This window comes from Struthio camelus, chromosome 6 (assembly GCF_040807025.1).
Source record: "Struthio camelus isolate bStrCam1 chromosome 6, bStrCam1.hap1, whole genome shotgun sequence".
NCBI classification, from domain to species: domain Eukaryota; kingdom Metazoa; phylum Chordata; class Aves; order Struthioniformes; family Struthionidae; genus Struthio; species Struthio camelus.
In genome coordinates this window covers 30,291,869-30,314,649 of record NC_090947.1, presented here as the reverse complement: position 1 = coordinate 30,314,649, position 22,781 = coordinate 30,291,869, and positions in this window count along the sequence as shown.

Genomic DNA, 22,781 nt, shown 5'->3' with positions numbered 1-22,781 from the left:
TCCACATCCTTTTTTTTGGCTGGCTATATTGTATATGTATATAGGTTTTTGCAGCTTGGCAAAAAGCCCCGCAGAGGAAAAAAAATGCACACCCCAAAAAAAAAAAAAAAGAAAAAGAAAAGAACAGAAGAAAGAAAAAGGAAAAGGAAAAGGAAAAGGAAAAGGAAAAGGAAAAGGAAAAGGAAAAGGAAAAGGAAAAGGAAAAAGATTATTGTGTTCTATCTCAGTAACATGCTGAGAAAACACTTCTGAACTCCAGGCAGCAGAAAGAAAAGATAAACTGTACAGACCAGCTCGGTGCTGGAGTACAGAAACAGCGTGTCATTTAATTCAGTTGTCATTGTCTGTCCCTCTTCACCTGCTCCTCTCTCTGGGATGCTGCATAACTTCTTTGTGGGATACAGGAAGATTTATCCCATGGGCTCCTTGAACTCAGGCCTCTCCAATCATGTCTTCAGTTCAAAAGCACCAAACTTTTGCAGAGTGCTGGGCTGCAGCTTCTACTGGTTTCAGAGTACAAGTCAGCGACTGCAAATTCTGTCGGTTTTTCAGAGGGTAAAAGGTTCATGGATGAAGAGCTGGGGCATAAACCCTTCCTTCTCGGAGCATTCAAAGGCCAGGACAGGATTAAAAATGAATGGGGTTAGCTGATGCAAAAAGCACCCATACATCAGAATTTCCTGGGAGCAAACGCTGGTATTTAGAGTCATATCTCTTTTCCCCATCTTCACAGAAAGAACAGCAAACATGGCAGTGCAGTTTACCAACCATTTTTCAGTGCTCATTATCCCCAATAACTGGTGAAGAGAGATGCTTCATCAGCCCCATGGGGTAGATCTCTGCCTCACCATTTCATTGGCACCATGTCCAGCTGATTGATGCTGCATAGGCCTGCAGCTCGTCTGTGGTGACAAGCAAAACTGCTCTATAAAGCCAGACTGAACTAAATGTTTCAGGGGAAAATGTTTCACTGGAGGCTCCTAATCCGTCCCAAGTCACAAGCAGTTGAAATACAACACACAGCACAGGACAAATTCAGTGTTTATCCAGAAGAGTTAATCATCTGTGCATCGGCTGTACCTGGGCTAAAAAGGTCAGCGTGCTCCCAGCTCCTGGCCTGCTCTAGGGACACGTGCCATCTGACCCTTCCTTCCTACCACAGTGACTAGGAACTGAGGCACCTTGCTGGCCATGTTGAGTCAGACCTCAAGTTTCTACCAGCTCACAGTAGACAGCCGGTCAGTTCCTTTTGTGTTCAGCACCTCTTGAATTTGCACTTTGCCTGCCCGGGATGATTTAGTACACAAACTTTTTGAAAAATGCATTAGATTCCAGCTCCACAGACTTAATCAAACCAGTTAAAGGTGCATTCTAGGGTTCTCCACCTCTCCGCATACTTATGTAGAAGGTAGACTGATGTTTCAAGCCCCTCAGAGAAGAATTGCTTTGTGGGTGGAGAGAGGGATTCATCCAGATCTCAAGCTTTCGTTGTTGAAGAGCATTAGGAGCAGGAGATAGTCAAACAGTTTTACAGAATTTCAGGACCAGTATAGTGCCTATTTAATAGGTATCTTTAATACCTCTATTAAAAGCAAGCTGGCATCAAAAACAGGCACCTTCTTGAGTCAATTGAACCATGCAGAGCATGCTGTCCTCACTTCCACTTAAGAAAGCCATCTAAAATAGTCAATGTCCCAGCCTTCCTCTTTCCTAGGCTGCAAGGTCATCATGGGTCCACAGCTCAGCAGCTTATGTGAGTGGAAGACAAGAAAGCAAATCTCTCCTAGCTCTGATCTTAAACTCTGAGAGCTCCTTTGCAATTCCAGGACACCCACTGATGTTCAGAAAACCTGGACCTAGGTTGTTAAACCACAAGACTGGCAGTCAACCCTTGTCAGATGCCCTATGATAGAGTCTACAGATGAACAGGACAACTTTTGTCAAAAAGGCGTTAACAAGTTCTGGTACCACTGTGACTATGCCAATGCTAGCAAGTTGAACAGGACTCATGATTGCCCATTCTGTTTCATTTTTACCATATTCTCTGTCAGAGTTTTGGCACGTGCCAGCAAGCTCTTGCTACAGCTCAGGAAATAACATGGGCCTGAAACTGTTCCTATCAGCACTGTGGACAAAGATCATTTTCTGGGGAGATAAGGCAGAGAAAAGAAATTATGACCATAATGCAATGGCATTTTGCCCCTAAGGCCAAAGAACAGGTTCTTTCTCATTTTATTTTTTTGTATAAATGTAGCCTGTGAGTTCAGCTGGCTTCACTAGACTCTGGACAATGTCTTCCTTCACATGTGTTTGTCCAATTGGAAGAAATGCCTGGCCTCAGCCACCTCCTGGTCACCATCCCTGTGAAGAAGGTCACCAGCTGCTGAGATCAGCCAGCTGAGCAGCTTACAATGAACTGGGTCAGCAAAGACTTGCTACTGAAACCAATTAAAGTGTTTGACTGCAATTGAATCAGGTTACAGTGTTCCCCTGAGCAGTTCTGGTGGCAAATCTGAGGGGACAGCAACCTCCAGCCGACATGATCAGCAGCTGGAGATGGAGTGGGAGCTATAATATTTTCCAAAAGCCTCTGCTTAGAAAGAAGCTGTCAGTCTACATCCTTAACTGGTAGTAACAAATCTCATCACAGCCTGGTGCCTCAAAAAGCCACCTTCTATGTCAGGAAGAGCTGTTACGGGGGAGGCTTGGAAGCACTCGGGAATGGGTAACATGTAAAGATCTCTTTTGATGGGCTCAGGGTTAACCACTATTACTATCAATTATTCATGGTTCCCATGCAGACTTAAGGCAAAGAGGGTATTAAAAATTTACATCTCTCTTCCTCCTCACACCTCCTTGGCATTATCACCTCTTAAATATGGCTGGCGGATGTGAGCATTTGTTGTTAATTAGCTGTAATGATAATTGCAAGGAAAGTACATTTGCCTTAACTTTGGAAATGTGATGCATTTCATATTAAGCTCAGACTAATAGACAGTTCTTCACCTTCCTCTCTTTTATTCCAGAATCCTCAATCCCACTTTTATTTAATATTTATAACAACTGAAGATACAATTCTAGATATTGGTCTTCCTAGCATCACTGGAGGCAGCAATGATTATGTGATTTATGCTGTTTTAGGATTGTTATTTATTTTGCAGCCATTGTCTTCTCTCAAAAAACCTTTGATTATCTCTAAAAATGTTAATAAAAATGATATTTAGATATAAATAATCTTTAGATATACAATATGTATTTTAAATAAACCGTTCCCATCACCTCTCTTGGCTTCTATTTTGCACTTCCTGAGGCTCAGAAGAGTAGAATCAAACTAGTCCATCTCAGTTTCTGTTACTACTCAGTTTCACTTTCTGGTTCTTATTGGTGTAAGCTGCTCTGATATAAACAACCCACAAGCTTAGGGGAGTCCTGGAGCCCCTTTCAATTCACAAAGATTTGAGTCTGTTACAATTCAGGCTAAAGCCCTCTTCTTTTAGTCTAGAAATGCCCAGCTCAGTGAGAGGCATGTTATACAACGTGGTAGCAATTACAGTGCTGTTTCTTCTAATTCCCATTTCTTTACAAACTGTCACATGTACTGCACGCGTACAATAGAGCTGATGAAAAATTTTCCATGATGTTTCTTTTTTTGTTGTAAAAGGCCAGCTGGATCAAAGCCAAAAAGCTTTATGGCAGTTTTCTCAGGCCATACTCAGAATAGCCAATACCCCTGTGATCAAACTACTCACCTGGGCTGTCTCATAGCTAGTGGAGCCCCACAGGCTATAAATCCAGTCTCTTTCTGTGGCTCACTGAATATTTCATTATTTATACTAAGTGGAATAGCTTCAGGAGGAGAGATGGAAAATGCATTCCATGCCAGGATGACAAATAGGCCACTAATTCACTCTAGGCTTTACTAAATTTTTTTAAAAACAAAACTTGGGCTTTTGCATTTAAACAATTCAACCATGTCCCATACAGGGTACCCCAGCAGTCAGAAGGAAGGAGAATAAACTATTCTTTTCGGTGTGCACATGGCTGGCTGCTGTCACATGCTGCGATATAAATCCGTAGTTTTTTTCCTTTATTCCAATCACATCTAACTCAAACACGAGCAATGTAAAAGTCAGGTATTCTTAGACTGGTAATTGGAAATAGACTGGACTGAGCTTATTTGCAGTTCACACACCTTCCTGAGAAAAGGCTGGACTGAGATTGCTTTGCATTTGTCCCTTGGAAACAGAGGACCTTCAGGTGTTGTCAAGGATCATTCTTTTCTCCTGCTGGCCTCCAAACTGCACAGGCAAATTTCAGAAGCTGTCACACTCAGCAAACAAGGGATTTCACTGGGAACTGAGTAAATCAGCAAGGTGGAAGATGGGCAGAGCTGAAAGCATAAAAGTTACCATGATTGATTGCCAAAAAGAGGAGTCAGTGTATATAACCCATGAAAGAGTATTTTTAACTTTGGCCTATGGCAGGTGGCCATTGTCAAGAAATCCAAGTGGGTCCTTTGATATCATTTTCTTGCTCATTGCACAATGTGTCACAGCGGTGCACCGAAATAAGTGGAGGCATGTCGAGGTGATTCTGTCTGCTTTTTGGAAGTGCTGGACACAGCATCTGCTGCCCACTTGATCAAGGCTGGGGGAAATGCTGAGTGGAAGCAGCAGCTTCCTGGAACGAGGACCCTGTTCACACTGCGTTACCACCTGTTATAGCACTTAAGAGACACAAAGGCACTTGCATTAGTGGAAGCGATGAGCGAGTCAGGTTTCCCTTTGCTAAGGTTGCAACTCAGCTCCCACTCAGTGCCATATTCAGATCCTCCTCTTAAATGCCTGAGAGGTGATGCCAGCTTCGAGAGATGCTGACTGCCTTAGGAGTAAATGTCTGGCTGTCCTGCAGCCTGTGTAGCCTAAATCACTTGTGACTCTCTTGAATGCAAACACTAGTCTGATATCCACCCTAGGCACATGTATGGCCTGCGAGCCGTAGGAGCTATCACACTTTTTCATCCCTCTCTGGCATGTTTTCATCAGCCTAGGAAGGAGACTTGCTGCAAGTTCTGCATTGTCTCTGCAGATTCCAGCTCTGCTTCCAACAGAAATAACCGGAAATAAGAACGATTACAGCACATAACATAGAACTCAAGTGAGAAAACAAAATCTGTAAAGTAATAAGCTTGTGTAAGCTGTACAGCCTCCAACTCGCAGAGCATTTTTTCCAAGGATAGATGAACCTACAATAAACAAAAAACATCAATTAAAACTAATTAATCTTGCTATTACTTTCCCTCTCAGCTTTTTAAAAGTCAAAGGCAAGTTTATTTTCCCAAAGTGATATGTTAGCCCCACCTCCCAAGTATTCTTGGTTCAAAGCCTTAAGAGTCACCTTGTACTAACATATTACAGGAGACATAATAAAGCAGAAGGAGAAGAATCAAAGAGGAGACTGTGTATTTCTCCAGAGAATGTAAGTATATACTACATAATCATAAGCAATATACGATGACATAAACTGCACCGTAAATATTCTCATATGTAGCGTTCTTTAATCATGATGAAAGGGGAAACTCGGGCTTCCTTGAGGGGTGGTATGTTCTCATTTGTAATCACATCTGTCTTCTCACCACGAAGTGTTTTAAGTTTCAATCAGTTTTCTGTTTTTGCAACGACTTTAAAAAAAAAAAAAAGTCCTAAAGGTGGGGAGAACTGGAAATACGTTTGAACCTAGTGGGTTTTAACCACAGGAAGTGCAGAATGCCAGTATGAAACCTGTCTGTTCCGCAGGTCATGTAAGGACCAGTACTTATATTTGACATTCTTGGAAGTGTCACTGTGCTTATCCAGGCACATAATGACCACTGATTGTACTCCAGAGGCTCATTTGTTTCAACGGAGCTAGACTGATCTGCACTGGCTGCAGGGCTGCCTTCAATTCTCAGCTGTAACATAAAGCAAAGGAGGCAGTAAATAGCCCACAAAGACAATAATGTCTTTTGCCTAAAAATGGTGTGTTAACTGGAAAGAAATGGCTTAATTTCCTCTCACAGAAAGGCCCTGAAGCCATGTGCTTTGAAATAATCAGTATCATTTTTGTCAAAAGAGCAGGAAGATGGGTGCTCTCTTCAAGCAGAAGTCAAAGACCAAAAAAGGAGAAGCAATTCTCAAAGGGATTTAGGCACCCTGTTCCTATTTAAGCATCCAAAATCTTTTCGGTTTCTTAGGAAACGTCTAAGGAACAGTTACAGAAATAGTTGGACTGTTTGACTCTGGTTTCTTTAATGACTGTTTTTTATCACCTCTAGATCAAAAAGTATAAACACCCATGAAATCAAGGCTAAATCAAGCACTTAAAGAGAAATGAAATTCCTAAATAATTTTGGAAGTCTTTTCTGGGCAACTGAGCAGCTCTCAAATAGTCCAAGACAGCTGGAGGTAGCCCAGCGGGGATGTGACTTCTTGCCTTGCATAAGCAGGCAGTTGTGATAAAAGACCATTTTTATATCCCTTGTAAAGAAAAGTCAATGTTCATTTGTTTGGGAGGCCTCCTTGACAGAAAGCTTTATCAGCCATGAAATTAGTCCTTCATGCTCTTTTAAGCCAATAGGCCAGGACGGGGGTGCCTGCTTCACCTGATGCTTGCAGTTAGTTCTGATTAGCAGCCCCTCATGGATTTCGAACAGCAGCCTCCTTAAATGCAGGCTGTAAAACTTCACTGGCTGCACTAAATCAATAGGGAGGCGAGAGATGGGGTTGGGGAAGAGAAAGGAGAAATAAACAGACACTAAAGCTACAACATTATTATCTGCTTTGGCAAATGGCCACCAAAATTGCTCAATATACTGTATACACACAAACATACACTCACATGCACACATACATTCTGCCTGACAAAGCAAAAAAGAAAATTGCCCTTAAACAATGTGTTCAGTTCTCTTGGGCAAGTAAGAAGCAAGCAGCTATATTTAGCAACGAAATAAAACTGTATTGTAAAGCCCTGGAGACCTATTATGGCAATGCCCTCTGCACTTCCAATGCTTAGAGGATACTTATTTACTTAAGTATGAGGGGATAACTAGGGACTCATAAAGTGCCACCAGGAAGTGCGAGTGAGCCTACAGTCTGTTGCTTATGGCTGGATGTGACCGTTAGCTAGCCAAAACACTGCAGTAGTGCCGTCACAAGGATCAGAGCCATGCTATGAGAACTGAGACTCCAAGGATGCCTAAGCAGTTTATAAACTTAGCAATACAGGCACAGGGGTTGGAAATGGAAAATTCCTGCAGGAGGACAGGTCTTTTGAAATCAAAAGGAACAAGCCTAGAGCCAATGTATGTGAAGGCCTTCCTGGGGCTAATACTAAAGGCTTGATACAGAGCCCGTGGAAGTATTAGCTGGATCAACCCCTGACATTACACAGGAAATCAGCAAAACAGTTTAATACAGGAAGTAAAGGAGAATAAAGGGTAAATTTCATCTCATCTAATTTTCGAGATCTGTAATATAGACAGCTCTGTCTGAACTAGTTCCCCTTTGTTCCTCTTATGGTCCCTGGAGGGAAATAGAACTCTCTCTAACGTGAAATTCACCTGACTTATTTTTGGATTAAATGATTTGTGCTCTGAAAATACCTGTTTCTGTCCACCAACTGTAAAGGAAACAGGGCAAATTCCATCCAGAGAGACCAGTGACAATGGCAAAGAGAGACTGATCCAAATTCCTCTATTAAGTAGAGTTGTTAGAAAGTGTGATTTTTTTTATAGTTTGCTTTAGAGAATCATGCTGAGCAGAACAGAATGAATTTCTTTCTGACGATATTTTATAAAACAGGCTTTAAAATCTCCCTCTCTCAGTCTTTAGTATCTTTAAAGGGAATTTGTTGTGGCTGATTTCATTTCTCCTCCATACCACAAAAGTCTTCCCTGTAGAGACAGTTCAGAACATGGGACTTTACCAAAAGCAATCGGAATATAGTTTGTCCGTGCATTGATAGGATTGCATTTATAGACATAATGAGGTCAACTGGATGGGATGAAACATGATGCACTAGCAGTAGACTAAAATTTGGAAAGACTGAGTGATTCTCAGAATAACTGAACAGTTCCACATTTATGGACTGCAGCAGAGGCTTAGAGCAAGGTCAGCATTTTGAAAACCCAATGGATAGCTCCTGTGCTAATATAACATGGATTCATCCAAACCCCATGCTAAAGAATATAGCTGGGGCAGGCTCTCTGTGAGAGTAGGAGCCTGGCACTTTAACACTAGTTCAGTATCCTCCTCTGCTTCTGTGCCCCCATGTGTTAAATTAGGATAATAATATTGCTTTGATCTTCCTCGCCATGATGTTGTGCCTATTAATTAGTTAACATGTGCAGAGACCTGGACAAATGCTAACTTTTAATCAGGACTTGATGAGCTTGGGGAATGCAGCGAGATCAGAGCAGAGGGTGGAAGAGTGAGACATATTGATCCAATCTGCCTGGTGCAGGATGATGCAGATGGCATTGCCTCATGACAATCCCTTTCGGATGGCAGCTATAGTCCTCAGTGGTGTGACCCTGGTCGTTTGGCTGGCTGACTCGGGACACCTCTAGGCGCTCTACCTGATGTGACCCACCTCTGGCAAAGGGCTGCTCCACGCTTCTTCTGCTAGGAAGGGTACAATTTGAAGCAGCCTTCACCAACTACTCTTGTTGCCCCCACATCCTCAGAAAATTTATTCCTGACTAATGTTCCCTGGGACTGAAACTGGCAGTTTCATCCAGTATTGTGAAAAAATATTAAATTAGAGGGCTAGCATCTCTTCCGTGCCAAGTAATGGGAACGAAAGGAATACCATAAGTGGAAGAGTGCCCATCACAGCCTTCCTCTTCCTCTTTCAGGACGGCCAGGATTTTGTCGGTAGTGGTTGGTTGTTTTTTTTGTTTTATTTTGGTTTGGTTTTTTGCCAGGAGAGAATATTTACAATTCTGTGCTGATCAGCTCCTTTTGAACTGAAGTAATGTTTATATTCCATGTATTTTCTTCACAAGCATCTCCTACTATCTAAGCTACTGTTCTGGGGTGTCTTTTTGCTGCTGCTCTTTTGCCCAGGTCTGAGATTCTGGAATCAGTGATGTTACATAAGGGAAAACTCTTCCAAATATGGTGCAATTCTTCATGAAGCACAGAACCCGGTTCCACAGGAAGCCAAGCACAACATCCATAGGGGGAAACTGGGAAATATACATAAAACAAGTGGCTTCTGGTTGTGGGTAGAATAGAGAACACAGGAAAGGCAGAAGCATAACCCCCTGAATTAATAATAAATCCCAGCACTCAGAGATGTGTCTTTTAAACAACCTTTGATAATTGGCCTCTTCGTAGCATGTAGTGCACATCCTGAAATAATGGGATGGAAATCAGCATCAATCAACACAGCATGAAGCTCCTTCTTCTCCAGCAAAAACATATCCTTGCTAAACACTGGTGGCTGTTTGTCCTAAATTTAACACCAATTAGGGCCTGATCCTCAGTTCTGCCGGAAGGGATGAATGTCCTCCACAGCCATCCAAGTCTATCAAGAATCACACAAATATCTTGGCACCTCTTTGAAGACATTCTGTGGAATCACATCCTTAATAGTTTAATAGCCTCAGTGCTAACATTACCCAGAGCATTAAAACTAATAAACAGTCAAAGACATCCCTCTACACTTACACAGAACGAAACAGTGGCAACAGCAACAGAAGAAAAAGATGCTATTGCTGTGCTTCTTGTATGTATCTCTAGAGCCAAAAAATCTGTAGCAGAGATAAGAGGGGCTAATAAGAGGAAAGAGATGGCATTGGGGGCAGGGGAAACCTAAATACTGTTTAGATTCACTTCATGTCGGAAAGACAAACTGGGTTAATTTTCTATAAACATCCCAGAGAGGAATTGAGTCTCGTTTTATTTCTGCTTGTTCAGCTATGAAAAAAGAGCAGAGCATTCTGACAACTTCGTACCTCTTTGGTGTAAAACAGAAGGAAAGTTTCTCACATCCCACCAAGGCATTTCCCTAGGCTGAAAATGCAGGAGAAAGGCTCAGCTATACAAGAACATATGGCACACTCTTTCCTCTGCCTCTGTCCCAAGCAATAGGTAAAGCTTTGCCAAGTCTCTTCAGCTGCTGGTAAAGACATCCAGATTTTCTTTGCATTCACAACTCTTGACATTTAGCCCTTTCTCTCCAATGCGATTTGAAATTTGGTAAAAGTCAACACCAGTAATAGGGATGAGCAGCTGCTCTAACTTTGCCCTGGTCCATTTCTACTCAGAGCAACCTACTACACCAATGAGAAGGGTGATCCACAAGCAGATCCAGCTGGTGGAGCCAAGGAAACACCAGTGTACAAGTCACATACAGTGAGCAAAGCGCAAACAACGAGATTGCCATCAGACATTAAGTAGTATCAGATCCTCTGACAAGAGCTGGAATATGTGAACATGCAGTGGCATAAAGGGATGAGAAACCCCCCCCCCCAAGCCCCTCGGATGGTGAGATATTGTGGTGAACACTAGGCATACCGGGGACAGCTCAGCTGTCACGGAGGAGAAGGTCCTTCAAAAGGCAGGGTCTTCTCAGAAGCCTTGCTCTCCCCACTCTGGGAAAGAGTGAGAAATGACCGTTAGGAGCAGCTCATTATCTTGGCAACTGATGAGGAGACTGAGTGTGTGCTCCAGGCTCATATCTGCCCTCTTAGTGATAACAGACCTGAGAGCAGCATGTCTGGCCTGCTGCTGCTAGCAGCCACCAGGGATTTCCAAGGTCTTACATGAATTTTGGAGTTGAAGGATATAAGAAGTTCATCACTTTTGAGAAGCAGCCAAAGCAAATCCTATTGAGGTCACAAACAGGGCATTTCTCCCCTTGTCAAGCTGATACCAAGAGAACACAGCTGAAATCCACTTAAATCTATGAATTGTAATTGTTATTCCAGAGCAACTGAAAACACAGAGTATTTCCCTCATTTCTTATCCTTTCCTAGGAATGTATACATTTTAAGTGTTTTTATTTTCTTAGGAATTGGACTCAGAATATTCAGTGTAAATGAAGGAACTGAATGAAAACTTCCCAGTAAAATAATAGTCAGGAAATGCTGTGACCTGGTGAAATAAAAAGTTTCATAGTAACTGGCTGGGAAGTTTCACTGGAAAAATTTTGCCTAGATAAGACCAAATGTCTAATTTTCAGTATGTCTGAAAGCTTCTCATTTGATTTTCTATGTAATAGTAGTATTTGAAATAATACTATCAAAGATAATGAATTTCTTTTCTTTCTGCTGTGGTCAACTTTTATCTAAATTAAACATTTGGACAGGCTTGAAGTGAAATCTTTCAGAATGTGCTTTTCAGAGCATGAGAAGAAATATCTGTAATGTCAGTCACAAAACTTTAACGTGTATGATAATAGTAACAAAAGGATAGCAGTAATATGACTTCAATCTTAGAACCTACTTGTCTGTCTCAAGGACAAAAGGGACAGGAGACCGTCGTTGTCAGACAAGGAATATACACCACAGTCCATTTGGTTCTAATTCTTGAAATACTAGCTCTGCTAAGTGACTACGTTAAATGTTCATGTTTATGTCCCACTATAGGATGAAAGCTTTACAAGGGAGCTGACTGCCAGTCACAAAACAAAAATCAGTGTATGCAATTAACTCTCTGTCTCTTTTTCCTTTCCTCCTGCTGCTTACTGCAAAATCAAAGTTCCACTGGAGGTTTTCCTCCGAACGGGTGTATCCCGATGGGGATTTGCTTCTCCCTAGAGATTAATATTCAATGTAATTCACAATCTGCACCTGAAATAGTAATCACACCCTGTGCAATCCCTACTGGGCAAACTGTAAGCACACTCACCACCATTCCAGTTTGCCTTCTAATTTCAGAGGAACTGATCTTGTCCTCAGCCATCTTTCTTCTCCTAGAGCATGTCCATGTAAGCAATCTTTATCTTATCTCAACCTCAGAGTGGTTTTACCTCTCTAGATGCTTTCAAAGGCTTCCCAATATTTGATTAAGGGAACTCAGGACCCTCACAGTCCATATTGCCCCAATAAGATCGCTCAGATGAGAAACAGGGTTATCTGCAGTACTGCCTGTTCAGCGTTTACAATGGACAACTGCTTATTAAGAATTAATACTGAGCCCAGATTTAGCAGATTGGCTAGAGAAGCCCATTGAAATCAAAATAATAAATAATAAAAAGTAATGAAGGTAAAAAAGTAATAAAGGTCTCGCTCTATAGCTGTGTATTAAACTCACTGCATCCTGTGTCTGAATATCTTAAAAAAAAAGTATCCAAAGCAGCCAGAAGTGGGCTGAACTTCACCCGCTCTCCTGTACACACAGCCCGTGGTTAGCTGGCCTAGGCATGCTAACCCATTGGGCATACAAAGTCCTGAAATATGGAGAGTGTGATCCAGCTGTGTCTGTCTGTAAGGCATGTGTATCTGATCCTGAAAGTCCTTAGTCAGAAACATAGAAATACCCATTGTATTTCTGCTTAGGCTTATACCTCAGGCACTTGTAAAATAATAAATTGCCTAAACAAGTCCAGGAAGAAAGAAAAAAACAATGCAAAAAGCCTGAATTGCAATTTTCAAAGTTGCTCAGCACAGCAATATTTAAAGCCTTTCTTCATGATATGTCATTTTCAGATAAGTTAATAAAGAAATATAGGAGAGAATCAATTTTTAGTAATCACTACCACGTACAGTAGAGAAACCTCCAGGCTATTCAACTAATTCCAGACCATAATTATGACCCAGGAACAAATTGTATAAATCAGCATTTTTTTATTTAACTATACAAATCAGATTCTCATCTTGAGTGCAGATCAAGAGTGGTATATTTCACAGCTCTCTCTGTCCTAGAAAATAGGCTCTCCAAGGATTCAATCCCCTGGAGGCATAAACTTCACACACTTCAAATTCCAGAGAGATCACAATAATTATAGTAATTTTTAGCTCAACATGTCACAGTGCCCCAGAGACACGCAGGTTCCTTAACAGAATGCAGAAAAGAAAAGGTGAAATTGACCAGCTAAATTATCAATTCCTAGATGTGAGGTGGAAAATCACATTTTAAAAAAACCAAAAACTCAGACTGACCATTCCAGTCCAGGTTCAAACTCACCTGGAGAAAGCTACAGCAAAGAGACAAGTTTTATACACCCTGCAACACTTTGTGTTACTGGTGCAGTTAGGCTCTTGGTTGCAATATTGCAGTTGCTGCTTTAGTCCTGCAGTGTCTGTATGCATTTTAGCAGACAGTCCAAGGTTCAGAGGTGAAGCCACTTTCCTAAGAGCGTACAGTCAGCAATCTCCAAAAGTCACAAACTGATCTCAGGAGTCCAAGAGGTCTCCACACTCTGTAGTTAGGTGCAGAAATGAAGGAATGCAAACGATTCACAGACCCACCCACTCAACAAAATCACAAGACTCTTTCCAAAGTCAATGGCATTTCTTTTTGGGACCAGAGAGCCACTGCTGTATTGAGAGTGCTGATACCAGCAATCTGGTTGGCTCACTGGTTCCCTTCAGGGCCTGGGCCACCTTTTCATGCTGCGTATATGTTTGTTCACTCCCAAGTTTCAATGCAGAAGGTGTAAACAGCCTTTGGGTGTGTGTTGCTGAGAACAAGATGAACACATTGTGCGCCAGATGCCTACATCCTGGATCTCCAGGCCTGCAAGGCTCAGAGCTGTTACTTCGGACAAGTAAACAAGAAGTAAGTGGGGCACCTCAATACATGAGTTCATTGCCCCAAATAAGGATTCACTGCTCCTGTTGTTAACCAGAGGGGGAAATAAAACATATGAAAAGGCCCAGTTCTTTTCTTCCCTCCATTCTGTTTGACTGCAACTTGGATTTCACCAGTTTCCAACAGTCAAACTAAGCACTGGAGTGATAAAAGTGATCAAATTAAGTAACTGTTTCCCATCACTTTTTTACTTATTGACTTACTCTAAATCATTGTTATAGTGCTTGGGTTTCTAAACTTTCAGGACAATATTTTAATTTTAAACAGTATTTATTTGGAATTAAAAGAACACAGCTATTACTACTGAAAGAAACAGGCCCTTTTCTCGGCTGATGTTCTTCTCCTACTTCACTGAAAGTCTGGTGGTTTTCATCTACTAAGAATTTGTCTCTTGGTGTTATTATTATCAGTAGATTAAAATTAAAGGAAAGCAGCCAATGAGGAAACAAGGAGTGATACAACTTCAGCTGCAATGTCCTAATGTTGCATGTACTTTCTGGCTAAAATATGTTTTCTTCCACAACCAGGTGCTAGAATCACAAAGTGATAAAATTCATCACAATAAATAAAAAAAAATGAAAGAGTTGATACAGCTTGTAACATATATAAAAGCAGAACCGGACTTTTAAAAACACACAGAGGCTTGTGGCAGGGAGTTAATATAAGGAAAACTGTGACTTCCCCAAGTAAAATTTGGGATGGGAAAGAGAAATAATTTTATCTAAAATGAGATTTGACCATAAATAATTTTCATTCTAAATAGTAAATGAAGCTCCTTATTTTAAAATTCCAACATATTTCATTATCATGTGCTTAAAACTCAAAAAAATAGGCAATAAACATTCATCTCTGCATCTAACAACTTCAGCCTTCTTCCCAGAAAGCCGTCTTCCCAGATATCTCTTTAAAAACACTCATCACCTCAGATATCCAGCCCAGTTTCTAAAACAAAAATTATTAGCTAAGACTTCAGACTTTGTGTGGTTTATCTAAATTCCCACAAAACCAGCATTTCTAACTTACAATTAGCTAAGGTTGTAAGTAAAGTCATCTTTATACAAAATACAGGACAAAGACACAGCAGTTTAAAAAAACTTAAACATGAAAAAGAATGGATATAAGCAGTTTAAGCACTTTGCATAAATATTCTATTGCCTTTATATTTCATGCATTCAGCTACAGATGATATTGACATATGATACTTCACTGCATACATTCCAATAACAACTTTAACTCCATTCTTTGAAATATACCCATGATACCTTTCGATCTAGATTAATATATAGTTATACTGTTGACAGTTTAAGTATATAATTTATTTAGATTTATACATATGCTCAGAAAAAAAGGAAAACATTCATATTTTCTAGACATCTTCACTATTTCTTAAGAATAATAATAAAAAAAATTGAATATCTGGACTAACTAGTAGAAATACCAGTCAGTATAGTTCCCTAACAGCAAAACAAGTCAATTAAAGTTCATTTTACCTTCTCTTTCTTCTTTTTTTCCCCCTATTTTAAAACAATCTAATTAACACTGTACTGTAAGGACCATGATGTTCAGACTTTTGGGACCCAACCAGAAGAACAAATTCCTAAACTAAGATGCGTTAACAGAGAATGCTTGACCACAATCTACTTTATATGAGTATATACATATACATATATATATCTGTATATGTATATGAGTTATTTTCTTTTGTTCATCTCAACTCGGACACAACAGCTGGGGAGACAGATGAAAGCAAACATGACTGGTGACACGTCTTGAAGAGTTTTGTAGGCCAGCATTAAGCTAATTCCAGAAAGGTCAATATTGACTTGTTGCTGTTCCATGAATGATGGGGGGGAGAGAGAGGCCACTTTCAGCTGAAAGCTATTATTTGGTTCATGGAGCTGTCACCATGTGATGTTCCAAGCTGTAGCACAGCATTAAGCAAGCTAGTTTGAACAAACAGTCCCACTCTTCCCCTAAAATACCCATGCCCCAAAGAAGCATCCTTCAGAAGCTGAGGCGGCTCTAGGCAGAGGCAAAAGCAGTGATTTCCCTGAGTCCCATCCTCAGGACAGCTCTGATGTCCTGGCCTGATCCATGCACACAAAGGCTCCGCTCTTACAGCCAGCGGGAGAAGGCTGTTGTATACACTTGTGGCTTACATCTTATCCAACCCTTTCAGGCACTCATCAAGGTGTCAGATGTTCCTGAGTGTGGCTTCCAGGACAGAGGCACTGGAAAATTCCAGCTTCAGTCCAGCTCCTGAGAAGGGGCAATCCCAGAAAAGATCTATCAAATGAAAAAAGCATTCAAACCGTTATGACTTTCAGATTCTCAGCTTCCTGTAGTTATTCTGCAAGGATGTTTGTTTCTCTTGAAAAGGGCAGATTTAAAATTCATCTCTTTCAGACATAGATTGAATTTAAATATAATCAAACATATTGCTTTGAAGCACTCTTTTTTTTTTTTTTTTTTTGCTTAAAATTTTATAGAAATACATATAACAGGGCTCAAGCAAGGTTTTTTCAGGTTTGGTTTCCAAAGTATGCCATCATTTGCATTGGCTGGCTTTAAAGAGGGTGGTGGATGAAGAACAGGTTATAGAATATAGAATCTATTACTTGTTATGTAAGGTGGTGAAATTTGTATTTCCTTTCCCTTCCCTCTCAGCTGTACTTACCATTAAGCTCCAGAACCCGGCACTCACAAAATAAAGCTACAGCTATGCCTCTGCACAGGGATGAGGGGCTGTACAGATGGCAATGAAGAGATCCAGTCCAGCTGCTGTTCTTCCTTCCTGTCATGCCACCCTAACTATCTCCATGTTGCCTTCTCCAATTTTGCCTACGGAGGAGACTGACTTGTCTCTAAATAATTACCATTATTAAACTATAAAGGAGTTTAAAGTGTGGGTGCTCAAAGACATTTTAATATTTGGTCTGAACCCAGATTTGGCCTGCTCAGTGAAAAGAAAATGTTAAAATAGCCATGGAGAAGCAGATCTATGTATCTCCTCTATTGTAGACTAAAATTCCTGCAAGTATTTCCTTTCTTGGTTTCTAAATCATATTTGGCACAATGGTAAGTATGGGGGGGATGCATTATTGTCTCTCGAAAGGAATAGCAACCAGAAGGAATTAAATTGAATCATGAACAAAAGATACAGCAATATTTATCTATAAATCCAATAAGGCAGGGTTGTGAATGTATAGCAATCATAGCAAAGTTTAAAGCAAAATGAAAATCTGTAGCCATTCCGAGTGAGAATTGGACTTGAATGGCACATTATAAAATTTGATATATGGACCTAGTTAAGATAAAAAGATGTATTGCAAAGCTTGTTAACCAATTTGACTGTGAACAACCTTAAACAGCCACTGGCGTATGCTTACTGTAATCTCTTAGCTGTTTTGTTCTTCCCCATTTCCAGCTAGTCTCTGCACAGGGTGTACAGAGAAGAGGGGGTGGATAATGAAAGGGATTTCTTGGCTCTAGGGAGGAGAATAATATCATTTAAAAGGCTGAGCATTTTTTTATGCTTTTCATTATGATAGAATTTTTGCCATGATGCTGTATGATTTAGCATGCAGAGCCATTTCTCAAATAGCCTGCCGATAACTATATATTCCATGATTCTAATCGCCATGTTTGTTGGAACAAGTTCAGATCTCTGACCTTGCAGTGATTATATATGATCACTGCTATCACTGCATGATGAATGAAGCTGAGGGCAGCCTTAGATGAGGTTGTTGAGAACCATCTAAGCCATGGTTCATCTGCTGAATGTCTGACTTCTAGTTGCCCACTATGAAGGAAACACTTTTATTGTCTCTAGCCTGCAGAACAGTATCATTTCTAAATTGCCTTATGGAAAGAAAAGATAGCACTTTGGTCAGGCAGGCCAGGCCCATTGTCTCTCCTACGCAGAAAGGGAACTGAGAGCCAAGGTCCACAAAAAATAACTTAGTCCTTGCAGCAATGAGTCTCTTAATGCTCATTTTTAGTGGATGTCTCCAACTGCAGAATCTATTACTTAAAGAGTTAGTTCTTCTCCAAAGGAGAAAGTTGGGCAACCCAGAACGGCACCCAGAAAAGCCAGAACACTGCAAAGAGCATCACCAAAGAAACAGAGCTAACATGTTGGGGGCCTAAATCCTGCTCTCTGTGGGGCTCTGATGCCACCCTTGACATCAGATTGAGAACTCAGAAGCCTCCTCTGGCAGTACGTGCCTTGGTACCTTTGCTGGGATTCAGGTTTACTTTCTTTCAAAATACAGCTGGAGGCAAGATCAGCCCCACCTGGATAAAGTGGAACAGCTCAGAGGACAGGGTCTTCTACAGGATCAAAAAACACGAGGCCAGTTCCAACTTCTTCTTGAGATGATTCAAATTCCATCATCTCCCCAGGAAAAGGACACTGTAACCACCAACAGACAGAGTACCTTGTTTGAGGAGCTCCTCAGCTACTCAAAGTTTTTACAATTTCCTTCACTATCTTAAAGTTTCGCTGGCCCAGGGAAGGGCTGTGTTCCAAAGCCCTGAAATTGTCTTTCTGTGCAGAGAACTGACAGCTGATCGCATTGGGCATCCATCCATTTTTTTCTCCATGAGCCTCATTTATACTGATGTCAGATCATCTTCAGCATGACTTTGTGCAGCAGGCAGGTATCCTGTGAAAGGCTTTAGAAAAGTATCTGCAATTCTTCCCATATGCCAACACAAAGAAGAGTAAGGACCAAGGCTGTCAGTCATCATACCTTCCATAAAATTAGAAAAAGTCAGACATATTCTTTGAAAAGCATAAATTCATTCTCCCAGTGCTAAAGGTCATACAGAATAGAGAGAAAAAAATAACTGTTCTTTACATGAGAACTTTCCCTCAAAGATGAGAGAGTTCATCTTTAGACTCAGTCTTTGTTAAAAGGTGAGATTTCCAGAAGGAAAATCAGCCACCTTTCCCATCATTTGCTTGCCTCATAAAATATGCAAGACAGTGCTGGCAGTGAACTCTGCATCACTTCATCAACGCACCATTTCTGAAGCTTCAAAAATGTTCACTGTGCAGGAGAAAAGTCACCATCAGACAGTAGGTTAGTTCCATCCTGTTGCTCTCAGCACATCAATAATTAAGCAGGACTTTCAACCACACTGTTTAATATGACAAAATGTTTCCTAGGAATCGTGAAATTATTACCCCCTCCAAAAAAGCCAAGATTATAAAGAACCCATGATGCACAGTGGCCTATGTTCAGAGACTTAGAGCATTCCTTCCACTTACTTTAACACAGCAGTAGAATTCAATGGCTTCAGGCTGTAATTAACAGCACAAAGCCCTCTTACTAGGAGACAGGATAACAACTCAGAAAAGTATATCTATATTCCACAGCAGGTTCCTGAGATACTCAGGATTTAAGCAGCTTTTAAAGCAAATCTAAAAGAAGTTGAAGAAATTACAGTTAGCAGAGGTGAAGAGAAGCAACAGAAGCCAGGCACTAGTATAGGAAATTAATGTCTCTAATTAATTCTACTGGGGTAGCCTGCTAGCTCCAATCAAAAATGCTGCAATGTAAATTGTTCTCCAGTTCTGGGGCTTTTGAAACATCACATACCAAACTGTTCCTAAAGCAAATACCACCCGTTCTCTTGGAATAATGCTACGGAGATAGAAAAATAAGCTGGGAAGATGCTCTTGGCTTTACAGCTCATGCAAAATAGTTTGGGAAACTTTCTACACATGGAGCAGAAAGCAGAGAGTTCAAGACCACTCTGCAAAGCCAGATGTTCCGCCTCTAACCTGCAAACTTTGTGCAACATTCAAGGGCAATTCTTCCAGGCTTCAGTCCTTTCCTAAGGGCTTCTTAGAACACAGAGACAGGGGACATGCAGAATGGATGAATTGTTCTTACAGTGGCAACCTGCCATTAGACATTATCTTTCCTGAGGGCCCACTCTTCCCTTCTTTTGTAAATGAAAAGGGGGTGAGAGAACAGCTGTGCTGTCACAGCATGATGATGCTTATGGATATTTTCAGATGATCATAAATGCCCGAGTTGCCTCTGTTTAGTTTGATAGTAGCCAAACTGTAGCCTATGGCTGAGAAAATGGTCTCAGATAACATCAATCCACTACCTCCAAAAGACATTGAATTTTTTCTGCCTCTGCAAAAAATGCACTGGTTGCACCAAAGAGACTGATGAGAGATTCCTGCTTTGGGTGAGCTGGCTGAGGTCTGGAAACACAGGACAAATTGCTGAACTTTTTAGACAAAATTACCACATTGGAAAAAGAGCAACCTCATGGGATGGTTCTGATCAGGGAGCTTACAACCTCTTGGCCTTTCCCCTACATGGCAGATGTGACCCTTGCTGGCTCAGTCGCATCGGCAGTACCATGCAGTCATTAGACTCTGATGCAGAGTGCTGTGCTGTGAAGAGTTACATCCAGCTTTGTCATTTCCCAGTGAGAAAGGGAACATCTGAAGGTTGAAACAACTGAGTGGAAGGCATGATTAGCACCCAAAACTTCTGGTTCCCTGTGAAGTGGGAAAAACCTATCTCCACCAGCTCAGTTATTCTCTGCCTCATTTTGTCACCCCTAAAAATCAGACTGAAGATGTCTATTTTGTCCACCTTGGCTACTTTAATTGCAAACTGACTGGAAAAAAGGGTTTTATACCAACATATATCAAGGGTCTGTCACGGAGGAATCCTGGTTAGCTGGGATTTGGGCATATTCTGTTGATACTACCACTAATAATAGTAAAAATGTCATTTCTTTATCAGCAACAGTATGCCTCATTGTACTGTCCAACGCACAGTCTCGCTAGCATCCTTTTTTTCCCTGGGAACTAAAATGGAAGTGTCAAAGCAATTGCAGCAGCCTGCAGTGGATAACTAAAATCAGTGTAATACAGATGCTATAGAATTTTTTCTGTGTGTTTTTTTTTTAAAACTTTGCTTTCTTTGTTCACAAATATGGATTTTGTTGCTAGCTGAGTTAGAAGAAAAAACAACAAGGGAATTTCTAAGCCTCTACAGCAAAGCTTTTCTTACCTCCCATCTGGAAAAGATGAAGGATCAATATCTAAAACAGTTTTACTTTTTTTAATCAATGTTAACTCAAACTACTGAAAACTGATTCCGTTGTTATCAAGGAAGTTAACAGGAAAGATAAGCTTTCAATGTAAGAGGAAAGATAGCTTGCAATGTCAACTGTTCTGCAACTATTCGAGATGCCAAGAACACTTGGAATAGATGAAAAGTGACCTAAAATATCCTTTTCTGATTTATTTCTGTTTATAGCAGGTACATTGTCTCTCTTGTTGCTTCTAATGAGGGAAGAAAGCAAAATCAGAAGAAGCAGCAGCGCTAATACTGTTGTAACATCACTCTAGTGCTCGGCATTTCTGTATGGGGCTCACTGCAAGTTCTTTATCCTCTCTCATCTTCCAATATGCCCAATTTCTGGTAGGAAAAGGTATTAGCTCAGATGTATCACAGATCTAAAGCAGCCAGGTGAGTCTGTACCCCAGAAGCTGTCTGATTTATCCTGCACAAGTTCACCAAACAGTAGTTTCACAAGATAGCAGCTTCAGTGAGGAATACAAGGCATTCCTATCCTGTCCTTTTCCTTCCTCCTAGTTTCTGCTCCTATTCCCTCCGTACAGCGCTCTCTGAGTTTGCTGACTTAGCGACTCATGGAACCACAATATAAATTCTATTCTTAAACTTAAAAACAGTCCTTTATTTTTTCTTAGCCTAGCTTCTTCTCGGAACTGAGGGTATTGTAAAACCATGACTTGAAATACGCAGAAACAGAGAAAAGCAGTCTCCTAGAAGATATATGCATGACGAGCACAACCTTATTTAATAAATCATTACCACCTTCTCCACAGAAATCATATAAACTGGTTTAAGTACTCAAGTCACTGTTAAGGAAGGCAGCAAGAAATAATATCTTCACTTTGGAGAGATCAGCCTCTCAATATGAGATCAAGAACTACTAGATTTTATTTCAAGTGTCATATATTCACTTTTCACTCACTGGCACTGGCCCTATGAGTAGCAAGTTCTTCCTGAGCTGGTGGTACCACAGGGGTATGAAGCCAGTTCATTTGAGAGGAGAATGAAACTGACTAACTCCTTAGGAAGCTTGTAAAAGAGATTAACATAATTACCCATATCAGTTGCAGAGTAATGAAAATCGAGGTGGAGAGAGGTTAAAGGCCATATTTGTAAAGGCATTCAGACAACTAATGATGTAGATGTGTCTAGTTTGACTTCTAACTTAAATCTTGCCTTTAGGTGGTTTTGAAATTCAGGCACCTGCTTTCGAAATAGCAATCCATTAAAAAATGACTAATCCATTCAGGTACCTGAGAACCCCCAGGCAGATATGTTCACTTTATATCCAGTCCTAAAGTCCACAGGTGGATATGGCCACTTGGCTGACTTGATGAAGGTAAATGAATCATGCAGGTCTCCTTCCTAGACCAGCCTGGGATTCACAAATGAGAGATCTAGCACCTAAGAACCTTTGTGGTCCAGACACGTGGGATGAAATTTGTGAGAATTAGGCAACAAAGCTCTTTCAAAAATCTTTATCTGTAAGCATTTAAGCAGATTCATAAGTCTCACTGTAAGGGTTGTACTCAAGACCACACAGCAAGATGTTGAAGTCAGAGCTTCTGATGTGTCCTCTGCTCTGTTCTGTAGACCTCTAGGGCTGATTTTTCAGTTCATTAGCAGTGCTGAAAGAAGTCATTGAACACTTGAGTTAATTTTCTTGTTGTGCCTTATCGACCAGTATTTAAATTAAAGCAAAGGAAATTCATAAATAGAGCCCTGGGTTCCCAAAAAGAGACAGGCATGGTTCAGAGGAAAGAGATTGAGTCTAAATAATTAAATACTTACTGGAGAAGGAATTAAGACTGGGATTTTCCTTATCTCTTTGTGTCAGATAAGTATCTTACCCACCAGATTACAC